General features: G+C 49.8%; 1 long non-coding RNA gene across 1 annotated transcript; it reads left to right on the forward strand.

Annotated features, from left to right (window-relative positions):
- Positions 1 to 405: 405 nt before the first annotated feature.
- On the forward strand, positions 406 to 7,842 carry LOC140685944 (uncharacterized). The gene is made up of 3 exons (XR_012059412.1): positions 406 to 562; positions 947 to 1,113; positions 6,277 to 7,842. It is a non-coding gene; the product is annotated as an uncharacterized lncRNA (long non-coding RNA).
- The last annotated feature ends 2,165 nt before the right edge of the window (positions 7,843 to 10,007 follow it).

Consider the following 10,007-nt stretch of genomic DNA (forward strand, 5'->3'; position numbering starts at 1 on the left):
CCTTGGACCCTAGAACTGGGAACATGGCCCTGCTGGAAATAGGGCGTTTGAGACGAAATCAGGTTGAGACGAGGGCGTCCAGGACTAGGGTAGGTCCTCATCCAGCGGGGTGTGTCCTTACAAGAAGAGGGAAATTTGAACTTGAGCACAGGGGAACTCGGGGAAGGCACCATGTGATGCTAGAGGCGGAGATTAAAGTGATGTGTCTGTCGGCCAAGGGACACCCAAGATGGCCGGCAAAGCACCAAAAGCTAGGGAGAGGCGAGGAGCAGGTTTTCCCTCGGAGACCTCAGGAGGAACCAATGTTCACGAGCCTTGACTCTGGACCTAACGTCCGGAACCCTGAGGGAATGCGTTTCTGTTGTTTTGAGGCCCTGTTTCTGGTCCCTGACTGCAGCGCTCGGACGTTAGCACACCTGGTGATGCTTCTGCTACCCGGGGAGCCCTCCTCGAGACCGCGCCTTGACAGCCACTGACCTGGGCTGCAGCAGTGGGCTCCAAGCGGCTCCTCTCCCCGCCTCGCACCTTTCCAACAGCTGGGCTTTAGCGATGTGATACGTAGGTGAGTAACGCCATTTCCTTATCAAAAACAAGCTGAGTCCCTTCGCAAAGCATTCAAGGATCTCTGTGACAAGATCCCATTGTGCGTGTGCATGTGTGTGTGTGCCCTCAGCCCTGGACCTGACATTCAAACCCTCGCTTGGTGCCTGGCCTGCTGGCTGAGCCCCACACCACTGTCCACCCTTTAGCTGCACGCGGGCTGCTTGTTCAGCCCAGAACATCCACATTCTTCATCCTCTGGAGTCCCTCCTAGCCCTCAGCGATGCACTAAAAATGGACTTTCTCTCAGCACGTGTGTGTGTGTGTGCATGTTATATGAAGCTGTGTATGTTTATCACGATGTTTTGACAGCGGTAATCATTTCACGTACTTTATTCCTGTGAAGGATAGCACAAGGAGCATTACTTTGATTTCCTGGAGGGAAATTCGGTTCACCAAGGTCACACAGGTGGCTGGCGGCAGAAATGGGACTGGAACCCAGGACGTCTGGTTCCCAGTTCTGGACAACGCCATTAGTTCTGTGTCATTGCATTGAAATAATCTGTGCAGTAGGTGAGTATCTATTTCACGGTCTTTGTAGACTGTTAGTCATTTGTATATAGGCTCTATGAGAACAGTTATTTTTGAATCTCTTAATACACCCCGCCCAAGTCTAGCACATATTAGATAACTAGTGTTTGAGGAAGAAGGAAAGAAAAAGAAAAAGAAAGAAAAAGAAGGGGAAAAAAAGGAAGGGATGAATTTCAACACTGTATCAGATTGGACTGGGGCAATGACCTAGATGACACAATCTATTTACTCTCCAAACACACTGCTAAGGGAAACACAATTGTGTCTGTGTGCATGTATCTGAACATGACATATGTATATGATTTCATCTATGTCCTGCTTACACACAAATGCATGGATCCCGCCAGTTAAATTCTTAGTTTATCCCATGAAGGTTCTTCTTTTGGCTACTGCCCTCATATCAACATTTTTTTTAATAAAGGATAAATTTCCCAGCCCTAGGCCCTTGTAGTAAATACACAATTATTCATGTGTTTTTACATCACTACTTTATCTATTTTTTTAATACTTTTACTCAACTGTATCTCACTCTTGAATTCTTTCCTGCACGAAGCCAAGGACCCTCACTTGGCAGGGGTGCATCCCGGGGACTCGACTGAGAGCTGGGACATGGCCACCCTCTTGTGCCCCATTTTCTCCTGTATTGGGGGACAGACGTGGCTTCTAAGGGGGAGGGAGCCATTGACTGGTTCCTATGGGAGGGGGTAATGAAGAGAATGGGGGGGGTTTACTCAGCATTATTTTAGCTTCCTCAAACCTAATTAAGCAATTAAAAAAGATTTTATTATAAATTTTGCTGGGGAATTCCAGAGAAGGCAGCTCAGGGAATGAAAGTCGCAAGGAGCCGAGGGAACTGCTGTCTCCCCACTTCCTCTCCCTCTTTCTCTTTCCTCTTTCTCCTCCTGTCTCTCTCCCTCTCTCTGTTTCTCTCTGTCCCTCCGTCTCTGTCTTTCCCACCCCTCCATCTCCCCCTCCGTCTTCACCTCTTCCTTTGCCCACTCCCCTCACTGTCCCGCCTCCTCCCGTGTCTCGTTCCCTCCCTCAGAACACTCACCACCACCCCACACCTCCTTAAACAGACAGCAGAGACCAGCCAGCACGGCTGGCTCCTCATTACGAGTTCCCAGGAGAAAGAATGTGTGGCCTGCCCGGGATGCAGAGCCCAGCGCTGAGGTTCTCGCCTGCCACCAAGGGACAGACCACGAGTGTCAGGATGACGACTCAGAGTCACCCGTGTGGCTGCCAGTCATTGTTCTCAGAAAGGGAGGTCTCCTAGACCAGGCAGATGCCCCGGGACCGAGGACGTTGGCTGGACTCCCGAGCCCGTGCTCAACCACCGCCTCCAATGGTCTCTCAAGAGAATGAATTCTCACTGCAGTCTCGGGAGTTCAAGTAGAAGATCTGAGAAATTGCATGACTACATGGAAATCGTCCATGAAATCTTGAGTAAGAGAGAAGAATACAGATGGAAGTGCGTGGAGGAGGGTAAGAGAGAAAAGCCAGAGACGGAGCCAGCAGACATCAGAGACACTTCAGGAGCCAGGATCAAAACCGACAAGCCCCGGGACCGCTCAGCTGCAGGAAAGGCTGGCCCCCGGGGTCCGGGTTGGGAAAGCAGGCACTGGGGCTCACTCGGCAGGGCTGGGCTGGAACCAACGGGGGAAAAGAAAGCCCAGCTCGGACTTGGCTGGTCACCCTGTAGGGAGTAGGGGCTCTCTCCTAAGACGAACCATGGGGGCAGAGATCCAACTTGCACATCAGTCTGTTTAGCCGAGTGACACCTCACAGACCTGCGCAGCGTTGCGGAGAGAACACCGCGCAGGGTGAGCGTCGGGAGAGCTGACCGCCAGCCGGCTTTGTGATCTGAGAAAAGACCGCTTATCCAGCTGGACGTTTCACCTGGGACACAAGGAGGTTGTACCAAGTGACCCCCACGGTCTCCTGTGTACTCGGTCCTGCTATTTAATGAGCGCTTATAAGAACCTCTAGTTCAGCATTGCTTTGAGCTACCCTGTTCTGAGCAAGAAAACTTAGAAAGAAACGAGGAATTCAGGTAAACACAAAGGAGAGAGCTGCTGGGAGAATTAAACCGGGCGCCAGGAAGTGCTCCGTCTACTCTACCGTGGGTCAGGGGAGAGGAATTCTCTGCTTTTCCGCAAATGCAAATGATCTCTCTGGATTTGCAGTAAATCAGACACATAGTCGCTCAGCCCTTGACACCTACTGTGAGGAAACGATTTGATTTATTTACACGATAAGCTTAAAGCATTCCACTGGTCTGAGCGCACCCGGCTGCAAGAAGACACAAATCCAGCACTTGGACAGAGCGCTGCGGGTGACAGCCTCCGAGAGAAGTGCACACTGCAGTGACGGGACACAGCAAGCGAGGAAACCCCTGGGACCAACCGCATGGGGCTCTTCGGATGGGTAAGCCAGAAGCGAATTATGGTCAGCCATCCCTGACTCCAATTGCATGAATTCCAGAAGTGACCATTCCCCCCCAGAAGGAGCTCCCATGCAGCATGTTTCAACCCTTCTCCAAGAGGCAGCGGTGCCCTGACTCAGTCGGAAGTGAGGCTGACCCCTGCGAGTTTCACCCCGGGCTCCGTGGAATCGCACGCCTTGTCGGTGACACTCGGGTGGACGCAACTGCTGCTGCCGCACCAAGTTTACAAAGGTCCAACCTGACGGGTCCAAGACAGCATGGTCCACGGGCGGTGATGGTGCCCGGGGCGGTTTCCGGCTAGAGGTCCTTCTAATCATGGTGGTAAGGAACGAGGGCAACACATCTTTCTCTTCTTTCAGAAAATTGATTGAGATTCAGATTCACTTTGGACACTCACAAGTCCTTCTTGTGCACCGTTCTCATGACCTGCCTCATCTAGTCACGTGACAACCTTTTAGGTCGATGATGCCAACACACTTTCCAGGTGAGAGCAGTGCCTGGGAGAGCCTTGTCATCTCGTGTCTGATCGTGGTGATGGCTGAGCCGGAGCCAGATCCTCGTCTCCTGACACCCCATCCTGTCACTCTTCCCGGCACCAACACTCTCCCACATTAGGCAGAAGGGAGGCTTCAGGATAACACAGTCATGACTGTATTTCTGGTAAAACTGAATTACATTTTCTTTTGAGTGATTTAGAGTAAGACAGTAAGAATTAAAATGAAAAGGCCCCGCAGCCTCGTTCAGGACGGGCGGGGCCGTGCGTTTAGGGTGCTCGCTGCACGTTTCTGAGCCGCACGCGGATTTCCTCTCTGTCAGGGAGACGAGCCTGTGCCAGGTGACTGTCCCAGCGCTGCCTGGAGGCATCGCGTCCCCGATCCTCCAGTGAGGGAGCCGTCCGTGTCGGCGTCCCCCCAGGAGCCTCGGCACGCGTTCAAGAAGCCCCCGGGGAGCGACAGCGCCCCCGTCCTGGGCAGACCCGGGCCGCCGGCCTCCAGCCGGGGCCCCGTCCTCTCTGTCCCGTGTGTGGATACACGTGGCTTCTTGCTCCTGAGAGGCGGGCAGGTGGCCTCCTGGCCTGGGCTGGACTTCACACCCGGCCCCCAGACCCTCGGAGTGAAGTCCACGTTCACGTACTTGGTAGCAAACACAAGTTCAACTGCAATTGTCGCAGCGGGGTTTTCACAGCAGGGCGGGCCGTCCTAGGCACTTCTCCAATCCTCGTGACCATGTTGTGCAGCCGATACCAAAAAATGCGGAAACTGAGAATAATCCACGGTTATAATCACCCTCTGCCTGCTTTCAAAGTCCACGTTAGACTGGCCTGTACGCATGCGTATATATACATAAAATACACAATAGAAATAGAAAATACACACACATAAAATCAAATGTCAAAGAAGAGGCAGCCTGAAAACAGGCATGGTAAGAAAAGTGCCATCACGTCTACCACGTGGATCCCCCTTCAGCGTCGGGTGGGGGTGTCATTAGTGTTTTGGGGGACGGGTGACCACGTGGATCCCCCTTCAGCGTCGGGTGGGGGTGTCATTAGTGTTTCGGGGGACGGGTGCTTCCGCCTCCTCCTGGTATGAGCGGAGGGGCAGCAGCTGAATGAAAGGGTGGACTTCATCCGGTGATTCCAGCCAGGTTCCCAGATGTGCCGCACCTTTCAAAGTCGGTCAAGCAGCACCTTGAAGAGCGGTTCCCAGAGCTTCACCTGGGCACCGATTCTGTCGGAACAGCCAGAGGGCGTGCCCGCTGAGAAGAGAGGCTCCCTTCCCCACTTCGCACTGAGGAATGAACCACCCATCAGAGTGAAGCTCATGGAATCTGTGTTTTCAACAAGCTCTCTGGATAACTTTCATTTACCGCCAAGCTTGAGAATAAATGTCTGGAGAAAACTGACTCAGATCAAAGCCAGACTAAAAGCCCACTAACGTAGCTGTTGGGACGAAGAAGTGCTCCTCACTAATCCAGGCTCAAGACTGCACACGTCTGTCTGAACCTCCAAGCGTGAACTGGAAAGCGTCACGTCTTCCCGGTCCGTGAATGGGCTATGCGCCGACTCCGCCAGGCTCCGGAGCATGTAGCCTTGGGGAGGTGACTTCTCTGGGGGCCTCGGTGTTTGTACCTGGCAAGTCACAGGGAGAGGATTGCATAACATTATGTGTATGTGTGTGTGTCCTTTCTTCATAAGAAATTCCTAAAAACCTCGATGACATCAACCCTGGGGAGTGGTGGCAGAACTTTTACATCCTTTGTCAGATTTACACAATTTCATTTTAATTCATTGATTTTAACTTTTCTATTCCCACTGCGACATTTTTATGGGTGAACAGGAGGGCAGTGGGAAGGAGTGTTTGGCAGTAAATCATCCCCTAGAGATGCTAATCAAGAAGAAACCACCTATGCATTAAGAGTCCTTTTTCTGAAATTAAAGTTCGACATCTTGAAAAGACATTACCGTGCTGTCATGCTGCACCAGCACAGGACGCAGCTGAAAAGTTGTTCACCAGGTGGAATTTTGTCTGACTTAGATTTTCTACTTTTAGAACTCACATAATTTGAAAGTAGATTACACAAAAATCTATTAGAAAGCACCCTGGTGTAGTCAAATTTTCATGCAAGATGCTCCACGTTATTTTAGCTCATATGACGTTATTAACATATGGGCTGCATTCTCTTTCTGTGTGGTCCTACAGGAACCTTCCGTTCCTACAGCATGTGATTTGGAAGGATTCTGCTTTAGACGGTAAGCATTTGCCTCCAACCCTGCAAATCTGATGTGAAAATTCATCACATTTTCCTGCTTCAGTCAAGTCTCTGGTGTCAAAACTCTGTAACCTCAGCGCCTGTAAAAACAACCCAACCAAACTGTCGGGATTTCTTGCCTTGAAATCATCACTTTCTCCCTCAGGCCCAGCAGTAAGCAATGAAGTCTTAAAAGTCCTAAAACAACACATTATGACAAGATAAACGCCAGCAGTTTACGCAGTGCCCCAGCCCTCGCTTTGCCGCCGGTCCAGACATTCGGTCATCTGTGGCCCACAGGCACCTAACGGCCCAATCAAACTTTACAGACGTAATTTGCATCTTCCATTCTCTCCGGTCTTTCTTTGAACATTTCCATTAATGAGTCAAGGAGCAGAATAATTTTCCCCACCATCCCAAGGAGCTTGTAAAGTCTAAGGCAGTTTAACAGCATTCAGGAAAGACGGGGGTCCTTTGTGCCTGTGTCTTCAGCATATAGAGCTGCACAAGGCAGGGCAGTACCCCACGGGAAACCGGCCTCTTGACTTGTAGGTAAACAGGCAGCGATGTGGGTGGACGGGCAGGGGTGCGGGTGGACGGGCAGGGAGGCGGGTGGACAGGCAGGGATGCAGTGGGTATGACCCACATGGTGGGAGATCTGATCTTCCACCACTCAGTTCTCATCAGCCATCACAGGAATCACACATCCAAGTCCTATTCTCTCTGCTGAAAATACTGTAACCTTCAGCGCCACCAAATCCACTCCATTTGAACGCGGGCTCCTCATCACACGTTGTAAGGACTTTGAGTGGCCTTCCACTTGCCGTCAGCCGCCTAATGAAATGTGTGTGCGTGACAGCGCTGCGTGTCCTGCACGCGCAGCGGTGGGGTTAATGGAAGGGCTTTCCGACCCGTGCAAGGTGTGAATTCGTAACGAGAGCTGGTGTGCGCAGACTTTAACAGCCTGTCAACTGCGTGAGTGGACGATAATGAATTCAAGTCCAGTTGGGTTTTTCTCTGGTTTGCAAGTTTATTACCAAGAATGATGCAGACACAGGAGCCACCTGGGAAAACACCGCGTGCTCTGCGAGGGCCTGGGATGGAGTGGTCTTTTGTGAAAGGCCGAATGGACTGGTGGGAATGACTGAGCCTGTCCAACTTCCTCCTCTTCCCCACAAAATCAAGCAGCCTTCATGTTCACTGACTCCAACGTTAGCGAAGAATAACCCCAAACTGGTCATTTTGACATGTGAGCATGATTTTATCAGAAACCGTATCTACACCATCCAGTGAGGCAGCCACTGGCCGCAGCAGGTGACTTCTGAGCACTTGAAACGTGGCTGGTCCACACTGAAATATGTGGTAGGGGTAAAATGCATGCTACATTTTAAACATTTACCGCAAAAAAGTAAACTATATAATTGATATTTTAACGTAAACTATATACGGAAATGATAATATCTTAAATATCATTGGTTAAATAAAATGTATGATTAAAATAAAGTTATATTTCCTTCTTTTTAGTCCCTTTGATGTGGTTACTAGAAAATTCAGTTATGGGCCTGGATCACATGATCTGCCTACTTGGTTCTGCCTTGTATTGTCCTCATTCGACCTGAACACTGAATACATACACTTCCTTTCTAGGTCATCAAATAACTACTTGATTCTTTTCTGTTGCATTTTCTTTTTGAAATTATATCTGCTTGGGGGATTTTTCAATAGTAGTGAATAAACGAATTCTCTTGTGGGTCTTTCGTTTTCACATCAACATACCAGATTTTATATTTAAATTCATCAACACATACTACCTTTAAAAATAACCCTGAAGTAGACTTAGTGCAAATTTGGTAAAATAATTTCTCTCTCTATCCCAGGTAGGTTTTAACTGTTGGATTCACTCGTAACATGTGTCAAAAGAAGAAGAAAAATACTTTCACCTCTAACTCATTAATGACTGGTGTACCGATTACTGGAAAAGAAGTGTTTCAGTAACCTCATATCAATGGCATCAGGCCATATGTGACTTTCTTTCAATCAGCGTGAAGTTGTTGTTCATTCAGGATTTGCTTTTATTCATGGCTGGGTAATATTCCGTAGCGTACATCTCCCACATTTTGTTTATCCACTCATCTTGTGATGGCCTTTTGAGGTTGTGTTCCTTGTTTGGGAATGTGAGTAATGCTACTGTGAACATTCATGTAAAAGTGTTTGTTTGAGTCCCTGTTCTCAGTTGTTCTGAGCATATGTATCCGGCTGGAATTGCTGGGTTGCATGTTAATTGTGTTTACCTTTTTCAGGAACTGCCAAACCCGTCCACAGTGGCTACACTGTTTTACCTTTCCACCATCAATGGAGGAGGGTTCTGATTAACATTACTGGCTATTTTAAATGACTCTGTAAGTGTTCTAGTCTGTTCTAAGACAGGTCTGGGTGCTGCCTCTCTTAAGCCCATTGTAAATACTTGCACGATAAAGTCCAGCACGCATGACCCCTTGGACACAGAGCCTCTCTGCTCTCAGCAGTGGTTCAGCTGCACCTCTGTCCTTCTCCTTCCTGGCTTTGGGGACTGAGAGTTTGGCAAACTTGAGTCAATCATCCTGTTTCTCCGTCTGTCAACCTTATTCTTTGTAAAACAAAGACAAGAATGAAGATGATTGCTCGAGTTGACGTGAGGCTCAAATAAAGTGATGGGCATGAAGAGGTAAATCTGCACCTTCTTCCTGAGAAGGGTCTCAGTCAAGGCAGTCTTTTCTCTGTTCGCCTCTCTGGTTCCAGGGCTGACCCTCGGCCATGGGGCTCTGTGGGATGGTCGCTTAGGGCAGCTCACTGCCTTCACATGCAGCACACACTGGGTGTCAGGCACTGTGCTGGGTGTGGTGGAGGTGAGGTGGGAACTGGACAAGGGCAAGTTCCTGCCTCTGGATAGCTGGAGCACACTGGTCCAGTGGACTGACCCATGGCCAAGGAAGTGTAGAGCAGTGTTATGCTGGGAATAATCATTGGCCAAAAAAGTAGGTAGTAAAGGTCTTATGGATGTGAGCTGTTAACAGATATAGAGCAGAAAGCTAGAAAGGAAGTTTCTAGAACTCAAGACTTTGTTTCTCATCACAGCTCCCACCATAAAAAATAAAATGCAATCTCCTTAGGGTGGCATTGAAAATGATTCTGTACTGGGCTCCAACCTCATTTCTAGTCTCGTGTCCCACCAACTGCCTCCCTCCTGCCATGGTTTTGAAGTGCATCGAGCTTCTGTCTTAGCCCCATGTCCTTGCTCACCCTGCTGCCTCTTTCCCCTTCCTGTAGGGGGGTCCTATTCATTTATTAAGGACTGTCTTTCATGCTATTTCCTTAGACTTACTTGTCTCCTCTGTCACCCCGGGCTGGGCCATGTGCTTTGCTTGGGCCAGTGGGATGGTGGAAGTGAAAGACAGCCGAAGGTTCTTGTACCCCTGTCACCGCCACGGACACACCTGCTAGAGGGGACAGGACACGGGGTGTGGGCATCCTCACTGCCTTAGCGGGCAGGCACCCGGCCGCTGGACATGTAAGCCTGGCTCAGAGCCAGAGACCTTCCCAGCCCAACCCAGGCCGAGCATCACTCGCCGAGATGGAGAGACCTTGTTTAGCACATGGTTGTTCCATCATTTGTGATGAAACGAGAGGCCTTGGAAGGCACTGG

Source organism: Vicugna pacos, chromosome 15 (genome assembly GCF_048564905.1).
Source record: "Vicugna pacos chromosome 15, VicPac4, whole genome shotgun sequence".
NCBI classification, from domain to species: Eukaryota; Metazoa; Chordata; class Mammalia; order Artiodactyla; family Camelidae; genus Vicugna; species Vicugna pacos.